The sequence below is a fragment of the Dipodomys merriami genome, unplaced genomic scaffold, assembly GCF_024711535.1.
Source record: "Dipodomys merriami isolate MVZ:Mamm:240054 unplaced genomic scaffold, mDipMer1.0.p SCAF_18, whole genome shotgun sequence".
NCBI classification, from domain to species: Eukaryota; Metazoa; Chordata; class Mammalia; order Rodentia; family Heteromyidae; genus Dipodomys; species Dipodomys merriami.
The window spans coordinates 32,909,773-32,931,095 of NW_027203159.1; the positions used below are offsets into that span (position 1 = coordinate 32,909,773).

Genomic DNA, 21,323 nt, shown 5'->3' on the forward strand with positions numbered 1-21,323 from the left:
GGGCAGTTATTTCTTTGAGGATTTGCTGTTGGGGGATTTAATTTTTTAGTTCCAGGTATATTTTATTTTATTTTAAAACTTTTATTTCTGCAAAGCCAATCAAGAAGTGTCGGAAGGAAAAAGTGAAAAAAGTTAACCTTGCATATTTGCGCACTTGAGCAAGCACCTTAGTTTGGAAAAATGAGGATTTAAAACATCTGAATCAAAAGGCAGTACCCTGCAACTTGTACTTTAAAGTGATGATGATGTTCTCCTTTAAGCAACATTCTTTTTTTCCCTATAGCTACAAATATGATACAGTACACAGCAACAGCTCAATTGAAAGTGCTAGAATCAGAGAGTAAAGAACGCCAAAAGCCATCCCACTTACATTTTCTACTATACAATGCCTTTTGGTGCTTGACAAATCAAGCATTCTTGTAAGCATTACATTCAACAGAAACATCTTACACTTTGGGGTTTAAGATCCTTGTCCCTGCAGTTCCAATGTTGTGACATCTGCCTCTTCATCATTGTAAATGTTTTCAGCCATCTGCATGATGTTATCCTCTGATACTGAGCAAATGACCCAAGGCTCATTGGGGTTCCAGCTGCAGTCGGAAATTTGGCAGTGTCCACTCCGTGAATTAACAGGAGTTCTGGAAGTCCATCTTCTGCATCTTCAGCAGATTGCTCTTCTCCAATTTTGCTTAAATCCCATACATTCAGGCGGCGACCAATACCACTTGAAGCCAGAATGGTTTCATTATGTGAAGACCAGTGGACCTGGAAAATTTCATCCTTATGCGACCCAAAGGTATGGAGCTTTAACTTTAAGTTACCCAGGTCCCACAAAGCTATGGTCTTATCCGCAGAGTCAGTTGCTAGAATGAATTCACTCTAGAGATTGAATGAGAGACAGTTGATCTCAGCGGTGTGCGCATCCACCAAGTGACTCATGCAGCAGATGCCAGGCCACATCTTCGACAACAGCAGATTGGCCAGTAAAGATTGCTTTGGCATCCACAATTTTGCCTTCCTTTCGTCCTGCATTAATATCCCACAGGCAGACAGTATGGTCATTGGATGCACTTAGGAGATGTTCACTCAAAGTAGAGTTCCAGGAAAAACCATAACCTTCCTTTTGGTGACCTCTTAGCCTAAGATCAGGATTACACTCTCCACTTGGGTCTGGCTTAGCAGGATGCTTTGTATAGTCAAAAAGCAACACATCAGAAGATGGTGTTTTTGTAGCAATGATGTGAGGATTCTGCAGCATGTAACGAGCACGGTTCACCTCTCCTTCATGGTTAATCTTAATCTCACATTCAATTTTTTCTGTCACAGAACCAAAGCCGCCAAATTCACCCTTGTCACTATCACAATGGGAAGCATCAAGCTGTTCATCATCATTGGGAATATGAACTCGAGCAACCACCAAATGATCCTGCTCATCAGATGTATGAGTTCCCAGCACCAGCCAGTGAAGAGCATATTTCTTTCCTTCCGGTTTAGTCACTTCAGGAAGCCACTGAATAGTAAGACTGGACCACTGAAGACATGGGTCATACCGAGGTCATAGAGAAACGTTGTATTCTTCTACCAGATTTTAGATACTTCATTGATGACACGCTCCTTCAAACATCTCTTTACTCGCCACCTTGTGCCGTGTTGCTCGCCCCTCCTAGTCGTTTCGCTAGCCAAGAACAGCCGGATTACTGGCGCTCTTGCTTTTCCGAGGAGTGTCACACACTCCTAGCTGTGGAAGCTGGAGCTCCGTCCAGTCTGGGGACTCCCCAGACTTGCGGCCTTTTCTGCTGCCTCCTCCCCGCTAGTGAGTACCAAGGGCTAAGGCGCTCATCTCTCTCTCCCTCTCTCTTCAAACTTGGAAAGGGACTATTCAACCCACTCCTCAGCCAGCCCAGGCAGCTCTCCAGCTATATTTTAGATATGAGACCCTTTTTTGTTATATGGCTAGTGAAGATTTTCCCCCAATCCGTGGGTTTTCTATTGATCTTGCTAGCTATGTCCTTTGCCATGCAGAAGCTCTATAACTTCATGAAAGCCCATTTGTCCAACCTTTCTTTGATTTATTGTGTTTCTGGGTCTCCATTAAGAAAATTTCAGCCTGCTCCAAGGAGACCTAGGGTTTCTCCTATTCCATCCTGTAATGTTTTCAGAGTGTCTGCTTTGACTCCAAAGAACTTGATACATTTGGAGTTGATTCTGGTGCAGGGTGATATATAAGAATCTAGCTTTAGTTTTCTACAAGTAGTTAACCAATTTTGCCAGCATCATTTACTGAAGGGGCTGTCTTTCTTCCATTTTGTTTCTTTAGCTCCCTTATCAAAGATTAGATGGCTATAGGTCTGTAGGTTCATTTCTGGGTTTTCAATTCTATTCCATTGGTCCGGAGGTCTGTTCTTGTGCCAATACTGAGCTGTTTGATTACTCTGGCTTTATAGTAGAGTTTGAAATTTGGTATTGATATTTCTCCAGCAGTGTTCTTTCCGTTGAGGAGCATTTTTGCTATTCGGGATCTTTTATTGTTCCATATGAATTTTGGATTGCCTCTTCTATTTCCTTGAAGAATGAGGTTGGAATTTTGATAGGTATCCCATTGAATTTGTAAATAGCCGTGGGAAGTATTGCCATTTTCACAATGTTGATCTTCCAATCCAGGAGCATGGGAGTTTGTGCCACTTTCTAAGTTCTGTTTTGATTTCCTTTTTCAAGTTTTTAAAGTTTTCATCATAGAGGTCCGTCACTTCTTTGGTTAATTCTTAGGTATTTTTTTGGGGGGGCTATTACAAATGGAGTTGCTTTCCTAATTCAGCCACACTTTTCTCATTGTTGGCATACAGAAAAGCCAATGATTTTGGGGGGTTAATTTGATACCCTACTACTTTGCCAAGTTTTGAATCAGCTTGAGTAATTTGGGAGTGGAGTATATGGGGTTTTTTAAATACAAGATATGTCATCTGCAAAGAGGGAGAGTTTTATTTCTTCTTTCCCTATTTGGATGCGCTTTATATTTGCATCTTGTCTTACTGCTGTAGGTAGGCATTCTAATACTATATTGAAGAGAAGTGGAGAGAGTGGACATCCTTGTTTTGTTCCTGAGTTAAGAGGGAATGGCTTTGGTTTTTCACCATTAAATAAAATACTGGCTGTCGGTTTGTCATATACAGCCTTTATTGTATTGAGGAATGATCCATGGATTCCTAATTTTTCAAAACCTTTCATCATAAAGGGGTGTTGGATCTTGTCAAATACTTTTTCTGCATCTATTGAAATAACCCTGTGGTTCTTATCCTTGCTCCTGTTTATGTGATGAATAATATTAATTCATTTGTGTGATATTGAACCAGCTTTGCATCCCTGAAATGAATCGTGTTTGATCGTGGTGTTTGATTTTTTGGATGAATTGTTGAATTCGATTGGCCAATATATAGTTCTCTGTCTTTGATTAGTCCCCTGGTTTGGGGATAAGGGTAATGATGGCTTCATAGAATGTGTGCGATAGTGAATTTGCTCTTTCAATTTCATTGAAGAGTTGGAGGAGTATGGGTCTGAGCTCTGCTTTGAAGGCCTTATAGTATTCCACTGTAAAACCATCTGGTCCTGGACTTTTCTTAGCTGGGAGGTCTCTTATTGCTGTTTCTATTTCAATGCTTGATTTGGGCCTGTTAACATGGTTTAACTCACCTTTGTTTAGTTTTGGCATGTCAATATTTTCTAGGAAAAGGTCCATTTCTGCCAATTTCTTAAACTTATTAGCATAAAGTTTTGAGAATATTCCCTTATAATGTTCTGAATCTTGGTTGTTTCTTTGATGATGTTTCCATTCTCATCTCTGAGTTTATTTATTTGGGTGTGTTCTCCGCTTTTTCTGGTAAGATTTGCTAAGGGTCTGTCAATTTTGTCAATTTTTTTGAAGAACCAACTTTTGTTTTGTTGATTCTTTCTATAGTTAGTTTGGATTGTAATTCATATTATTATGATTTATTTTTAATTATTTCTTTCCATCTACCAATTGGGGTTTATCTTGCTGCTATTTTTCAAGGAGGTTCAGATGTCTCATTAAATTGTTGGTTTCAGATCTCTCCAATTTGTTGATATAGGAAATCAGAGCTATAAGCCTCTGAGTACTGCCTTTGGTGTGTCCCAGAGGAGCTGGTAATTTGTGTGTTCATTTTTGTTGAATAGCATGAACATTTGAATTTCCTTTCTAATCTCTTCCATGATCCACTCATGTTTCAGCAGTGTGTTGTTCAGCCTCAATGTGTTACCAGACTTTATCTGGTGACTTTTGGTGTTGAGTTCTAATTTTACTCCCTTGTGGTCTGAGATAAGGTAAGGTATAAATTCAATGTTTCTGAATTTGGACTAGTTTGCTTGGTGGCCTAAAATGTGGTCTATTTTAGAAAATGTTCCATGTGCTGCTGAGAAAAAACATGTATTCTGATGCCGCTGGGTGAAATATTCGGTAGATGTCTGTTAAAACTAATTGATCTATGCAGTTGTTTAGGTCTGCGGTTTCTCTGTTGAATATTTGCCAAGTTGTTCTATCTAGTGAGGAAAGTGGTGTTTTAAAATTCCCTACAATTAATGTCCTTGGATCTATGCGGAATATGAGGGAAAATGGTGTTTTTTGGATAAATTTGGGTCCTCCATTGTTGGCGAATAGGTATTTAGAATTGTAATATCCTCCTGAAGGAGAGATCCCTTAATTAGTATGCAGCAAACATCTTTATCTCTTCTTATGAATTTTAATTTGAAGTCTATTTTCTCTGATGTTAGGATTACAATTCCCACCTGTTTATGGGGGCTGTTTGCTTGGTAGATTTTGTTCCAGCCTTTAACATTGAAAATGTGTTTGTTTTTAGGGGCAAGATGTGACTCCTGAAGACAGCAGATAGTAGTATCTTGCTTGTTAATCACACTTGACAGTCCATGTCGCTTAATTGGAGAATTAAGTCCATTAATGTTGAGAGATAGGACTGAGAAGTATTTGTGAGTTCCTGCCATGTTATTCACCTTCTTGGGGGCTGCAAAAACTGGGTACTTCCTATGATTCTTGGATTCTCAGTTTGGCTGCAGTTTCTTGGCACTTATTGTGGTCTTTTTGGTTTTCTATGTGTAGGATATCTTTAAGAATCTTTTGTAGGGCTGGTTTGGTGGAGATGTATTGTTTCAATTTTTCTTTGCTATGGAAGGTTTTTATTTGGCCTTCAGTTATGAAGGAGAGTTTAACTGGGTACAGTATTCTTGGTTGATAGTTGTTTGTCTTTAGAGCATGGCATACATCATTCCAGGCTCTTCTTTCTTTGATTATCTCAGCTAAGAAATATCAGGTGATTCTAATTGGTTTCCCATTATAGGTGATTAATCTTTTCTCCTTCACAGATTTAAGGATCTTTTCCTTGGTCTGAATTAATCCTGTGTGTATTATAATGTCACGGTGGGATGTCCTATTCTGGTTTGGTCTACTTGGAGTTCTAAAAGCTTCTTCTATCTGAATAGGCCTATCTTTTGCATGTTTGGGAAGTTCTCTGCTAGGATCCTGTTAAACAAATTTCCTAGACCATTAACTTCTGCTTCTAGGTGCTCCTCTACATCCATTATTCTTAGATTAGGCCTTCTGATGGTGTCTCCCAAGTGGTGGATAGATCTATCATATTTCTTGGACTTGTGTTGGATGGTTGTATGTTCTTTCACTATAATATCTAGGCTGTCTTCAATCCCCGAGGTTCGTTCTTCTGCATGGTTCTTCTGTCAAGATTTTGTACTTTGTTTTTTATTTCTTTTCCTTCTAATTGGTCAGCTTTGATGGCTTCAAATTCTTTGTTGAAGCTTTGTTTTAGATCTTGTACAAACTTCCTTAATTTGATGTTCAGTGTTTATTCTCAAATCATTAGTTGATTGGTTATGGTTTCCTTGGACTCCCATTCTTCTGTAGGTTCCATTAAGCATTCTCTTTGTGGTCTGTCTGACTTCCTTCAGCTCTTTGTTAATGGATTCCATGAATGCCTTTAGTGATCTTTGTGTATTCTCATCCTGCTCTCTCAATTCCTCTATTACTCTTTGATTAACTTCCTCCCATTCATGGGATTCCTGTAGTTCTCTTTGAGTGTTCTTAGCCTGCTCATGCCATTCCTGCCTTTCTCTTTGAGTATTCTCAAGTTGCTCATCCAAATCCTCTATCAGTTTTTGAGTAGCTTCCTCATGCTCATGATATTCCTGTATAAACCTTTGGATTACCTCCTCTCTCTCGCTATCACTCTCATAGAGAATCCTTTGTAGGTTTTCAATCTTTTCATTTACCATGTTTGCCAGCAGTGTTTGTAGAGCTATTTGGGATCTCACCTCTGGATTATTCATTATCTGTTTTGTCCCCTGAATATCATGTGTGGGAGTTGAGATACCCGGCCTTGCCATTTTTCTTGTGTTTTTCAGGCTTACTCTGGCCATAACACCAGTTTTGTGCTAGAACAGTATTTTAAGGAAAGCATCAACCAAAGACTGTATTTGCACAGTCAATAGTTTGCAGATACAATCTAGTTCAACAGATACATCTATTCAACATAAAATAACTATATATTAATGTGTTACGAACCATTAAGAATTTGATAAACCAGAAATTATTAGGTTTAGGGAGAGATGTAAGTAAAAAATAGGAATAAAGTGATGTGGGAAGGCACAGGGAGAGTTAACTAAGTCCTAATCTCAAAGCAGGAAATAGGTTGAGTAGGATGAAAGTAGAGAGAGAAAAAAAGAAGAAAGAGAAAGGAAAAAAAGAGACCAGAAAAAAATAGAAAATTTAAATTAAACATATTATGCAGGATCGAAACCAAAATATTCAGAAAAGAATGTGAATATAATGAGAAGGTGAGTGATATAAAGGAGATGTGAAAAACTTAAAAATAAAATACTATATACTATACTATATTATATGTTATTATATTACATATATTATATTATATATTATTATTATATATTATTATTATATATTATTATATTATACATTATATAGATATAAAGAGGTAGTACTGCTATTAAGGAATTTAAGTCTAAGAGGTTTTGAATTTTGTAATAAATTTGTGGATTAAGTCTGTACACAATAGGAAATAAGGTCTAATATTCGACTACGGGTTTATCTTAGGATGTGCAGCACAAAAATTAAGTCACCTAAAGAAGAACAAAATAGAAGAAAAGGTGAAAAGTATAAGAAAGAAAGAAACAAGATCAGAAGTCCAGTTGAGCTAAACAAAAAACAAAAATCAATTTTAAAAAAAAAGACAGAAAAATGAACACACACATATACCCCTAAAATAGAAATTATGAGAGGAAGAATAAGTTACTAGAAAACAATTTTTTTCAAAAAAAGTAAAAAGTAAAAATTAAAAGTTTTTGAAGAAAAATAGTTTTTATGAAAGGTACAAAAAAAAAGGAAAAAAACTTCTTTGATTTTTTTTGGAGGGGTGGGAAAATTTCTGTATCTCCCTTATGTCCATAACCAGCGTCATGTTGTAGTCTATGGTCTGCTTGTGGTGTTTGATTTTCCTAGGGCTTGGTTGGTTTCTTAAGTCAGTTTGTTTGAACAGGCAGAAAAATGCTCTGCTTTACACATGAGTTTGTGATCCTCCTTCCAGGGTAGTTCAATGGGAGGGATATCTGCTTTGAGTATCACAAAAGAGGGAGATGTCTTTTTCCTCAAGTTTGGAGATTCTGTGATGAGGCTAGGTTCTGGGTAGAGTTGAGGCCTTTCAGCAAACAGTAGCTTTTCCTGGGGGCTAGTTTGTGAGAAACTCACAGAGCCCAGCCTGGACCATACTCAGGGTTTCTGTTTACTGAATTTGAATTGATTGTCAAGGCTGCTAAAGGGAAAGGCAGCCTCTGGCTCTGATTAACTAGTGAAGAAAGCCACTCCTGGTTCTGGTGCCTGAGCTAGGTGACTTTTCCCTGGGTGGAACTGAGTCTGGCTGGTCATGTTGGGTTCTTGTGACCCACTAAATGACTCTAGTTTTCTTCCAAGGCCTGAGTTGGAGCTAGCAGTCCCGCTGAGCTTTGTCGGTATCCACAATGGAGATTTCTGGTACTGGGGGGGGGGGGCAGATGGGTGGCCTTCCCTCCTCTGGTCCCTGAGAAGGAGTGAGGATGTTAGGTTTCTACTCATGCTGATTGTTGGTTCCTGAGTCATCTCTGGTCTGTGAACTGCAGGATGAAGATGTCTGCTCCTTGTAGGTTCTTGCTGGTGTTGAGTAGAATCCAGTCACCCACGGCATCTGGCTCCTTCGTCCTTGACTCTCTGTGTTTCAGGTATGGTGGGTACGGCCACCTCCGCCACCACTGCCACCACAGCGTTGGCTGCTGGCAAGAGCTCAGATCTGTCTCCTTGCCTAGATTTTCCCTCTCTGGCCTAACTCTCTGTCCTGTGATGGCACAATTGGTGTGATTCTCTGCCTTAGGACTGTTCACTGGAACTCTAAAATTGCTTTCTATGTGAGAGTTTGTGTAACCTCCAGCTTCTCCTCCTCCATCTTCCTGGAACTCCTGAATATATATTTTTTAATCATATAACTTGACATTGTTTTGCAAGCTGATAAAATTCTTTTTTCTTTTGTCAGTTGTGCGGCTTGAACTCTGGGTCTCAGCATTGTCCCTCAGCTATTCAGTTCAAGACAAGTGCTCTAACACTTGAGCCACAGAATCACTTCCAGATTGTTCTGCTTTTCTGGTGTAGAGGAATTGAACCCAGGGCCTTGTGCATACAAGGCAAGCACTCTATCTATGAGTCAACCCTCCCAGCTCTTTAGACAAGTGATTTTTTCAGAATTTTGGTATCTATAGCAATCCCTATGAATATACATGCCATTTATTTCCAGATTACAGAATGTATATTGAGGTCTTTTGCACAGAAAAAATATTATATATACATATGTGTGTGTGTGTGTGTGTGTGTGTGTGTGTGTGTGTGTGTGTGTGTGTGTGTGTGTGTAACAGTCATCTACCGAATATTTCACCCAGCAGCATCAGAATACACGTTTTTCTCTTCAGCACATGGAACATTTTCCAAAGTACAGCCCATTTTAGGTCACAAAACAAACTTGTCAAATTCAGAAACATTGAAGTTGTACCTTGCATTACCTCAGAGCAAAAGGGAATAAAATTAGAACTCAGCATGAAAAGATATCAAAGAAAGTCCTGTAACCCATAGAGGCTCAACAACACACCATCGATTCACCAGTGGGTAATCAAAGACATTAGAAATGATTCAAATGTTTATGATATTCAACAAAAATGAACACACAAATTAGCAGCTCCTTTGGGACAGAGCAAAGGCAGTACTCAAAGGCAAGTTAATAGGTCCGGAGTTCCTATATCAACAAATTGGAGAGATCTGAAATCAACAATTTAGTGAGACATGTGAGCCTCCTTGAAAAAGAGCAGCAAGATAAACCCCAATCCAGTAGATGGAAGGAAATAATTAAAATTAAATCAGAATTAAATGAATTACAATCCAAAAAATCATAGAATCAACAAAATAAAGAGTTGGTTCTTGGAAAAAATTAACCAAATTGACAGATACTTAGCAAATCTTATCAGAAAAAGAAGAGAACACACACAAATTAATAAACTTAGAGTTAAGAATGGAAACATCACCACAGAAACAACCAAGGTTCAGAACATTATAAGGGAGTACGTCTCAAACCTTTATCCTAATAAGTTTGAGAACTTTGTAGAAATGGACTTTTTCCTAGCAAATATCAATATGCCATTATAAAGCAAGATGAGTTAACCATCTTAACAGTCCCTTATCAATCATTGAAAGAGAAACAGCAATATGAGACTTCCCTTCTGAGAAAAGCCCAGGAGCAGATGGCTTCACATCAGAGTTCTACAAGGCCTTCAAAGCACACACCAATACTCCTCCAACTCTTCAAGGAAATTGAAAGAGAAACTTGACTACCATACTTATTCTATGAATTCATCATACCCTCATCCCCAAACCAGGCAGAGACTCATCAAAGAAAAATAACTGTAGACCCATTTCTTTGATGAATATTGATGCAAAACTTCTCTACAAAATTTTGGCCAATCGACTTCAACAATTCATCCAAAAAATCATACACCACAATCAAACAGGATTCATTTCAGGGATACAAAGCTGGTTCAATATATGCAAATGAATTAACATAATTCATCACATCAACAAGAGCATATAAAAGAACCACATGGTTATCTCCAATAGATGCAAAAAAGCATTTGATAAGACCCAACACCATTTATGATGAAGGTTCTTGAAAAATTAGGAATCCAGGGAACAATCATCAATACAAGAAAGGCTGTCTATGAAAAACTTACCGCCAGTATTCTTCTTTTTTTTTTTTTTTAATTTTATTTGTGAACATACTGTACAGAGGGGTTACAATTGCATGGGCAGGATAATGTGTACATTTCTTACCAAGCATGGCAGCCTCCTCCTTTGTTTACCCTTCACATCACTTCCCAGCCTCCCCCCTCCCCCCCATCCCAATCCTTCTCCTTCCCCCCTTCCACACCCCCCCCCCGCACTGACGTTGTAAAGCTCATTTTGGACATGACAACTTGTACTTCTCATTGTTGCAATAGGTCCACCTGTATCCTTAAACAACTGGTTTTCCCCCATCTCCTCCACAATTTATACTGACATCAAATATAGTGAAAGCAGGGGTTATGCCAGTATTATTCTTAATGGTGAAAAACTAAAGCCATTTCTTCTTAACTCAAGAACAAGACAAGCATGTCCACTCTCTCTACTTCTCATCAATCTAGTATTAAAATGTATAGCTACAGCAATAAGACAAGATGCAAACATAAAAGAGATCCAAATAGGGAAAGATAAAGAAAAAGTCTCCCTTTTTGCAGATGACATGATCTTGTATTTAAAGAATCCCATGGACTCCACTCTGAAAGTTCTCAAACTGATACAAAACTTTGGCAAACTAGCAGAGTATAACATTAACCCTCAAAAATCGGCTTTTCTGTATGCCAACAATGAGAAAAGGGTATGTGAAATCAGGAAAGAAGCTCCACTCGTAAGAGACCCACAAAAAATAAAATACCTAGGACTTAACCAAAGAAGTGAAGCACATCTCTGATGAAAACTTTAAAAACCTGAAAAAGAAAATCAAAACAGAACTTAGAAAGTGGCGAAATCTCCCATGCTCCTGGATTGGAAGGATCAACATCATGAAAAGCACAATACTTACTTATGCATAAATTCAATGCCATACCTATCAATATTCCAACCTCATTCTTCAAGGAAATAGAACAGGCAAGCCAAAATTCATATGGAACAATAAACGTCCCCGAATAGCAAAAATGATCCTTAACAGAATGAACAGTGCTGTACGAATATCAATATCAAATTTCAAACTCTACTAAAAAGCTACAGTAATCAAAACAACTCGGTACTGGCACAAAAACAGACCTCAAGAACGATGGAATAGAAATGAAAACCCAGAACTAAACCTCCAGAAGTGTAGCAATCTAAAGGAGTAAAAAATATAAAATGGAAGGAACACAGCCTCTTCAGTAAATGCTGCTGGCAAAATTTTTTAACTACTTGTAGAAAACAAAAGCTACCTCCTTATATATCACCCTGTACCAGAACGAACTCCAAATGGATCAAAGACCTCAGAGTCAAAGCAGACACTCTGAAAACATTACAGGATGGAATAGGAGAAACCCTAGGTCACCTTGGCAAAGGCTGAAGTTTTCTTAATAGAGACCCAGAAACACAACAAATCAAAGGAAGGTTGGACAAATGGGATTGCATGAAATTGCAGCGCTTCTGCATGGCAAAGGACATAGATAGTAAGATGAATAGAAAACCCACGGATTGGGAGAAGATTTTAACTAGCCATACAATGGACAAGGGTCTCATATCTAAAATATACCTGGAACTCAAAAAATTAAAACCCCAACAACAAATCCTCAAAGGAAGAACTGCCCAATAAATAAGTGGGCTAAAATCTTAAAGAGACGCTTCTCTGAAGAGGAAAGAAGAAGGGCCAATAGACACATGAAGAAATGCTCAACCTCTCTAGCCATAATAGAAATGCAAATCAAAACAAGATTGAGATACCACCTCACCCCAGTTAGAATGGCTATAATCAAGAACTTTAATAACTACAGATGCCGGAGGGGATGTGGACAGAAGGGAACCCTAATGCATTATTGGTGGGTTTGTAAAATTGTTTAACCACTTTTGAAAGTAGTATGGAGTTTCCTCAAGAGACTCCACATAGAGTTCCCCTATGACCCAGCAATCGCACTTTTGGGCATTTACCGAAATGATCATAAACAAGACCATACTAAAGCTACCAGCATAACTATGTTTATTGCAGTGTTATTTACCATAGCTAAGATATGCCCTTCAATAGATGAATGGATCAAGAAAATGTGGTTACCTACACAATGGAATTCTATGCCTCCATCAGAAAGAATGACATTGCCCCATTTGTTAGGAAATGGAAAGACTTGGAAAAAATGTATATTAATTGAAGTAAGCCAAGCCTAAAGAAACATAGGTCCCAGGGTTTCGCTTTTTTGCAATAAATAGTATGTCTCAGACAAGCCAAAACAGTCAGATAAGTTTATGTTAGGTGAAATAAACCCCAAGATAAGTATTCAATTTTTTTTTTCTTTCTTGTTATTGTTTCTAACATATTTATAAGATGATTTCTTTGTTGCTACGTATGTCCCTCCCCCACGGTATAACCTCTGTTTTCATTTTATTTGATGTTGGTATAATTTGTCAAGGGGAAGGACAAAAACAAACCGCTTAAAAAGGGAAACAGATGGACCCATTGCATCATTATGTCAAAAATGAACTTTACAACTTTGGCTGAGGTGGGTGGTGGGGGAGACAGGGGAAAAAATGTAAAGGGTAGGGGAAACAAAGGAGGAGGCTACAATGCTTGATAAGGAATGTACTCATTACCTTTCCCATGAAATTGTAACCCCTTGTACAGCATTTTTACAATAAAAAATTAAAAAAAGAAAAATTATGATTACTACTTCAAAATTAGATATCGTAAATGTTGTGATTTCTTTAGTGAAATGAAAAGCTAATAGAATATATTCATCTCTCAATCTTTTTGTAGATAGACACATGTGAACTGAAATACATTGATTTCTGTATTTAACAAATTAGGGTCACAAATCAAATAACAGAAATTCTAGCTTTTGTACTCAACAAATTCCGTAATTTTTAGGGTCTTTTTCTTAATCATAGACAATCAGTAAACGAAAATAAATCATGCAAACTTTTGTCAATATAGGATCAATAGGAATACTTACTCAGATAACTGCTTCTTCGAGATGCTGAATCATTGTGAATCGTGAGAATCAATGATTGAGACGGGGCTGTTCTTCAATAAGTAGTAAATTTCAGTAGAACAGTGTTTGTTGGTCATTTAAACATAGGACCTACATGAACGTCATGGAAATAGAAATACAGTTCAATATCGCCCGAATGGAAATTACTTTTCTAAAGTATGGGGAAGTAAAGTATTTTGATTCTTTTATTCATTGAACAATAGTGCCCACGTGGAGAAAATTTTAATAAATACATCTTGGGATGTCATGTATAGAAAGGAAACAAGCCATTAAGAGAGAAATGTCCCAGTGACATTCAAGAGCAAAATAGATAGTGGAAGAAGGAAATGAGGGCAAGGAACTCTAACCTGTTTCCTAAAGTTAACTGGATTCACCAAACAAATTCAGTATCCCTTCCTCCACATGATGGAAGATATCACACTTTTAGGTTTTTATAGAAATTGATACACTGTGTAGCGTCTTCTCTGGGTGGGGCCAAGATTATGTGATGTAGCCAATAACTCTAACTTCTTTTTAATGAGAGGAGGAAAGTCATTACTTCCCTATATGAAAACAGAAAAGGTTACTGCCGCCCTGAATTATACTTTCAATTGTTAAAATGGTTCATCCTGCATTGTGTTACATCTCTTCACCTCTCCAAATCAGAAAAATATATATACAAAATGCAGCACATCAAAATCAAATACAGTGTCAACCGGTGTTATACCATGGGCGAAGAACATAGAAATATTAAAAAACAACAAAAATAATCCCAAAGTACATTTCCAGTATATTAAGAAGAACAGAGAAAAAGTTCAAGTCACTTGTGTCTTTTTCTAAGGGTTCATGTCACTTATCATCAGATTATTTGGTCATATATATATATATAGTTTTATAACTCTTGTGCTTGTCCTAGACATATTCTAGTTATTGTAGATAAGGGATACCATGGGACCTATCTTTCTTTGGGTCTGAATTATTTCACTTAATATACATTTTTCCAAGTATTTCCATTTCTTAACTAGTGGGACCAAATCATTCTTTCTGATGGAGGCATAGAATTCAAATACATATATATATATATATATATATATATATACATATTCATACATATATATATACATATATACGTATTCATATACATATATACATATATAGTATGTATGTATATGTATAAATGTATATGTATATACATATATGTATATACATATACATATATGTAAATGTATATCTATACGTATTGTGTATGTACATATATATATATATATATATATATATATATCACTTCCAATCCTGAAATTAAAAAGCATGTATATTGTTATATCCCTTCCAATCCTGAAATTAAAAAGCATGTATATACATGTTGCTGGACAATGGAAGCAAATACAGTGACATCCGGGGTTGCAATTCTTTTATGGCAAGAGAACTTGATCCATTCTTTACCTGTCTATTGGCCATTCTATTTTCTATTCAGAGAAGTCTCTCTTTAAGTCATTAGCCCACTAATTAATTGGTGGTTATTTCTTTGAGGATTTGTTATAAGGGTATTAATTTTTTGAGTTCTAAGTATATTTTAGATATGAGATCCTTGTCCATTTTATGGCTAGTGAAGATCTCTCAATCGATTGGCTTTCTACAGATCGTACTTGCTATGAAGCTCTTCAGTTTCATGCAATCCCACTTATCCAAACTTTCATTGATATTTTGTGTACCTGAGACATTAAATGCTTGATAAGAAATGTACTCATTACCTTGCTCACATAACTGTAAACTCTCTGAACAGTATTTTCACAATAAAAAACTTATTACAAAAATGAAAATAAAAGGCAAATTACCATTAAATAAAATATAATTTTGGTCTTTACCAAGTAGCTTTAGAGATTCTCATTTTGCTTCCTGTAATGTTTTCAACGGGTCTTTTTTGACTTCAATGTATTTAATGTATTTGGAGTTGATTAGGGTGAAGGATGATATCGAAAGGTCTAGCAGTGGTTTTCTAGAGGTGTTTAATCAATTTTGCCAGCACCAGTTACTGAAGAGGCTGGTTTTCTGACATTCTATTTTTTTGGCTCCCTTATTGAGATTAGGTGGCTATAGGACTGTGGGGTCATTTCTTTTTCTTCAGTTCTATTCCACTGGTGCTCAGATGTGCTCTTGTGCCAGCTCTAAGGTGTTTTGATTACTAAGTCTGTGTATTAGAGTTTGAAGTTGGGTATTATTCTTCCATCGCTGTTCCTTCTGCTGAGGATTCTTTTGGCTATTTGGGTTCTTTTATGGTGCCATATGAAATTTTGGATTACTTCTATTTCCTTAAAGAATGAGCTGGGATTTTGATAGGTATCGAATTGAATTTGTAGATAGCCTTTGGCTGTATTGCCATTTTCACAAGGTTAATCCTTCCAATCCAGGATCATGGGAGGTTTTTTGACTTCCTTAGTTGGGATTTAATTTCCCTTTTCAGGTTTCTAAAGGTTTTATCATCGAGATCCCTCACTTATTTAATTATCTCCTAGGTATTTTATTTTTTGTTGCACATTTTCATTTAGACACAAACTACTCCTTATTTGTAAGTAGTTCTGCCTAGATATCAGAATTCTTTCTGTGGCTCATGCAGCTGCCATATATCAATTGCTAAGTATTATTTTCCCTACTTCTTTAGTTTATTTCAGAGTGTTAGCTAAGAAAAAACTGAAAATGGTTTCTTTGGGAAAAAACACGGTGCATTATTTGGGATTTTAGAAATGCTTGTGCTCACGAATGGTGCCTACTGAACAATGATGTAAACACATCACAAATATAAATATTTCTAGTGCAAATTTTCTACTCCAAATTGATCAGGTTATATTTGTACGCTGTTTTTACATCAAACTTTAATGTACATTCTCAGTCACCATTCTGACACGAAGTTGACAAGATTATACTAAGGATTGACTTTATGTGAGAATAAAGGTGTTTATTATTTTTCACAATACTGTCATTTCATGTTTATTTTTATTAGAGGTTTATTTCAAAACAAGGCATGGGGACCCTTTAAAAGTTATTCAATTTCTGACACATATGTTTCTTTGCCTGCCTTGTAGCTATGACTTATCTTTATATATATATCTTTTCATTTACATCTTAAATTCATATTGATTCCAAGTAAGGGTAAAATGGGCGAACATTTCTCAAGTACTAGCAAATGTTAAACAAAAAGGGAAGGAAAGAAAAATTTTCCCAGGAGGATTTTTTAATGTATGTATCATATATTCATTTTAAACAAATATTAATGTTACTATATAACATAAAAATAAACATGTAATGTATGGAGATTTGTCAGTGAATGTGTGAGTTTATGTACATACATATAGGCTTTTGCATTGATGTTACATTTCATCAAAAAGTATAATGAAGTTAGAAATATCCTGGAACATATAGTTGCATAATTTTTAAATAAAACCTCTGTTGACAGGTTTATGTAGAACACGTGAAAGTCAGTTAGGTATGTATGTAACATAATTATTCATAAAATGTGTACTGTCATACATAAGGTTTTATCTAGTATATGTCACTGCTCTAGTATTAAGAACATTACCTATCATTGATTTTCATGAATACCAAACAATTTTATAGCCAATTCTCCTACCAAAGTTTTTTGGGTTTATACTGAGGAAGCTTTGGAAGTATGGAGAATTAAATATGAATATTGGAAGTATGCATTATTCAGTCGCAAATTCCTTCACTAAATATCTAGTGAATATGAACAAAAAGTTGTAATAAAATATTTGGTGTTATAAGGACATGACATTATGGGTTTCCAAATCTTCCCCTTTGTAATTACTGTTCTGTGAATCCTGAGAAAGTGAAGCATTTCAATATTGTTATGCATACTGTTTGAGCGATTTAACAAGACTGACTTGGGAGAGTAGATTTAGAAGCCTGCTTAGTCTTTAAATGGAGAATCTGGCAACATCTCTGAGCAATCCAAATAACATGAACACGTAAGTACTGATAAAAGATGGGTTGGTATCGGAGTGCTTAATATCTCCTGAAACTAATCAGATACACCAAAGCAAAGCAAGAACTCTCTCTGAAGTACATAGAAATGATGTCCATCAGAAAGCTTCTCAGAAGCAATGATCAGATTTGTAACTCGCTATTTTGGTTGTGTTCATCATTCTTTTAAGTTCAGGTAAGAATCAGGATGTCAGAAAATTCAGTCTAACCTGTGCTTCACTCAATTAAGTCAATGCAAAATACAATATTCAACTTATTTTTCTTATGGTAAAATGATCTGAAATTCATTTCAACTGTACTAAAATTTAGTACAATTGAACACTAGATGGAATTTTCCCTGTTATTGACCAGCCTGCAATCTGATCCTCATTCTCATTCTTTTTCCTAAGCCAGTGGTGTTTTCTCTGCCTTCCTTAGTGTTCCAGTAGGCTACTACATACAAGTTACTTTTGTTAACACTATTTTCCAAACAGTAAGAAAGATAAATTTAGAAACAATGTTTGAAAGAATGCAGCACATTGTACAAATGGGGTACAATTCCACTGGTTTTCTTCATAGAACTCACCTACATATAGCAACAATTAGGATAATTAGGGCACATTGTATGTGTTGGGAAAACATAACTTGATATGAGATTGTGACTCATGAGAGAACAGAAAAAAAATCACTGAAGTTGTATTCTAGTCAATGATATTAACGTATGTATGATCATTTGGAAGTTGTACAAAGACCAATCAGTAAAAAGGTGTACATAGGCTGAGGAACAGGCAAAGTGATTTAATGAAAATTTTCCTTTGTGGCAATACTAGAGTCACAATGGCAGGTAACAATCTGAATCACTGTCACAAAATGAATACTGAGAAATCATATTTTTCTGAGGCAAACATCCATAAACTGGTTGGCAATGGGGAACATTTGAACCCTCTAAAATCAAGAACGCATCTATTTCTCAACGCTTATACTGTCTGGCAGTTACAGGTGTGGTATGCCTGGAAAAAAGTCTATCACACACCCTGAGAATGTAGTCATTGTTAATTGCTCTACTCACCACAAAAGGCTTCCATTTCTTGCCCTGAACACTTATAGGAAAATGCAAAACTATATGAGGGAATGTTTCTTAGTTTATGTTGGTCACTGTGTAGAAGGGCAGAAACATTCAATCTTTTTTTATATTCTTACATTTTCCATTTTAATATGCCTTGTGAGAGTTTCTCCTTATTTTGATTCCTTGAGACATCTATAGTCTCACCACAATCCAATATGAATAGAAAATGCTTTGGTGTACCTGTAGACACTGCAGGATTTCTTTAAGTATTAGGAATGAACCAGTCACAAGAATTGTAGTCATTTTGAAAAGTTTCTGCAAAGATTGCACCAAGTACTTCAATAGAAAAAAGAATGCTGACTGAATATGCCCATCACCAGAAACAACCTGTTTTCAAAACTACTACATCTGTTGATCATCTTCTGAACTCGCATATGCAACCTATATACTAAATACAATTTTCCAACTTTGTTTCACCATGTAGATCTTCATAAAATGTGTCTAAAAATCTACTTAGTACCAGAAATGCTTTTAGTTTATTATTTATCGATGTGCAATACTGTCTAAAACTAAATTGTAGTTTTAGAAAGAAAAATATATTACACCAGTTTATATGAACAATGCAAGCCTTTATTTGCAACAGTAGTACTTAATGATTGCACTTATTTGTAAACGATTTCTAAAATTGGCAAGACTTTGGACAGGACATCAGTACTTTCAAAATGTGCAGGAAGTAGATATCTTAGCATTTATCCTAAATATATAATAGAAGATTGTAATTTAACGTTGACTAAAGTAAGAAAAAGTAGTCAAAACCATTATTCTAAAATGATCTTGAAGAAGCATTTTTGAAAACCGAATATTGCATTGATGTCAAGCAAAATGAAACTGGATATTTGTGCTTCCCATCTCTCTTTCAAAAAGGTAGAAAGATAGAGAATCTTCTTTCACTTTCTTCTGCATGTTTCATGCATTTTGTTCGTTGGCTTATTCTGTTAATATTCAATAAGCAATTTCCACCTCTTATTCATCATTTTATTATTAAGAGAATATAAATCTCCAAGCATTGGTCATAATGACTTTCACCTAAAATTGATAGCTATCAATATGGATCCTTAATTTTGAATTCATGGCTTTTATTACAATATCGAATTCATTATCTCATACTACCATGAATGAAACACTTTTCATGTTCATTTAATCAAATAGTTTTGAACCAAACTTATTTGAACAAAGATTCATGTCTTCAATTTTAATCATCACCGAAGAACAGGAAAAAACCTATATCAAAATACATAAAAATATGATCTTGCAATCTTCACCCAACTTACATTACGGTCGTAATTGGTCAGGTAATAATTTCATGCTTCAGAAGAATATGCTGAATGTATTTCTAGAGACAGGTTTTTAACTCTTCTTAGTGGACTGGTGAAGTAAGTTTCAAAATCCTGTCCTTTGTATTCAGACATATTTGGATTGTCACTTCTACACCATCAAGAGAAATCTTATCACTTGTTTTCAATATTTACTATATGTTTAAGGCAACTTTGTCAGATTAACAGAAAATCTCATAAGCATATACATATGAAAACATATGTATATGTATATATACACACGTATGAATATATACATATATTATACATATGCCTGTATATACATATATAACCATGAAATATGATGGTAAGCAAAATTAACCCAAAGATATTCACACAAAGGTTTTCTTTAAGATTTATTTTCTTGTTTATACTGTACTATATAAGTTTTTGTTTCTATTTTATTTTCTTCCTCCTTTTGTTGATCCCTAACAAGGATATCCATAGGGATTGGTATAGAAAACAGAATTTTAAAAATAGCACTTGGCTAATTTGTCTAAATTCATTTTTAATGTGAAAATACCATACAGAGGGGTTACAATTACAACGGCAAGATAATGAGTACATTATTTATCAAGCATTGTTTTCTCCTCCTTTGTTTCTCCTTTCCATCTCTTCCCATTCCCTTCACCCCCCTAAATCCCCCAGCCAAAGATGTAAAATTCATTTTTCGACATAACGTCTTGTAACTCTCATTGTTAAAAGGGGTCCACCCTTATCGTTATGTAAATGATTTATTATTTCCCTTGCCATCGACAAATTATACCAACATCAAATAGAGAGAAAGCAGGGGTTATGCCGTCGGGGAGAAACATACAAGACAACAAAGAAATCATCTTATACATATATTAGAAAAAATTGAATGAAAGCAAAAATATTTGAAAACTTATCTTGGGATTCATTTCAGCTAATACCAACTTATCTGAATTTTTCTGCTTGTCACAGACATACACTAGTTATTGCAAAGGGAAACCATGGGACCGATATTTTTGGGGGTCTGGCTTACTTCACTTAATATAATTTTTTCCCACACTTTCCATTTCCTAACAAATGGGACAATGGCATTCTTTCTGATGGAGGCATAGAATTCCATTGTGTATATATACCACATTTTCTTGATCCATTCATCTACTGAGGGGCATCTGGGTTGGTTCCATATCTTCCATATCATTTGGTTAAATGCCCAAAAGTGGGATTGCTGGGTCATTGGAGAGCTCTATATGGATTCTTTTGAGGAACCTCCATACTACTTTCCAAAGTGGTTGAACAATTTTACACTCCCACCTACAGTGCACTAATGTTGTCTTCTGTACATATCCCTTCCAGCATCTGTTGTTATTAGAATTCTTGATTTATGCCATTCTGACTAGGATGAGGTGGTATCTCAATGTTGTTTTGATTTGCATTTTTTTTATGGCTAGAGAGGTCGAACATTTCTTTATATGTCTATTGGCTATCCTTCTTTCCTCTTCAGAGCAGTTTCTCCTTAAGTCTTTAGCCCACTTATTAATTTGATTGTTGTTTCTTTGAGAATTTATTGATGGGGATTTAATTTTTTGAGT

The 21,323-nt window shown here is 35.9% G+C and overlaps 1 pseudogene across 1 annotated transcript; it reads right to left on the reverse strand.

Moving 5' to 3' along the window:
* Positions 1 to 356: 356 nt before the first annotated feature.
* On the reverse strand, positions 357 to 6,309 carry LOC138830004 (histone-binding protein RBBP7 pseudogene; annotated as a pseudogene). Its single transcript, XR_011372818.1, has 3 exons — positions 6,244 to 6,309; positions 3,688 to 3,751; positions 357 to 1,709 (listed from the first exon to the last, which is right to left on the reverse strand). The product of XR_011372818.1 is annotated as a histone-binding protein RBBP7 pseudogene (transcript).
* Between the last annotated feature and the right edge of the window lie 15,014 nt (positions 6,310 to 21,323).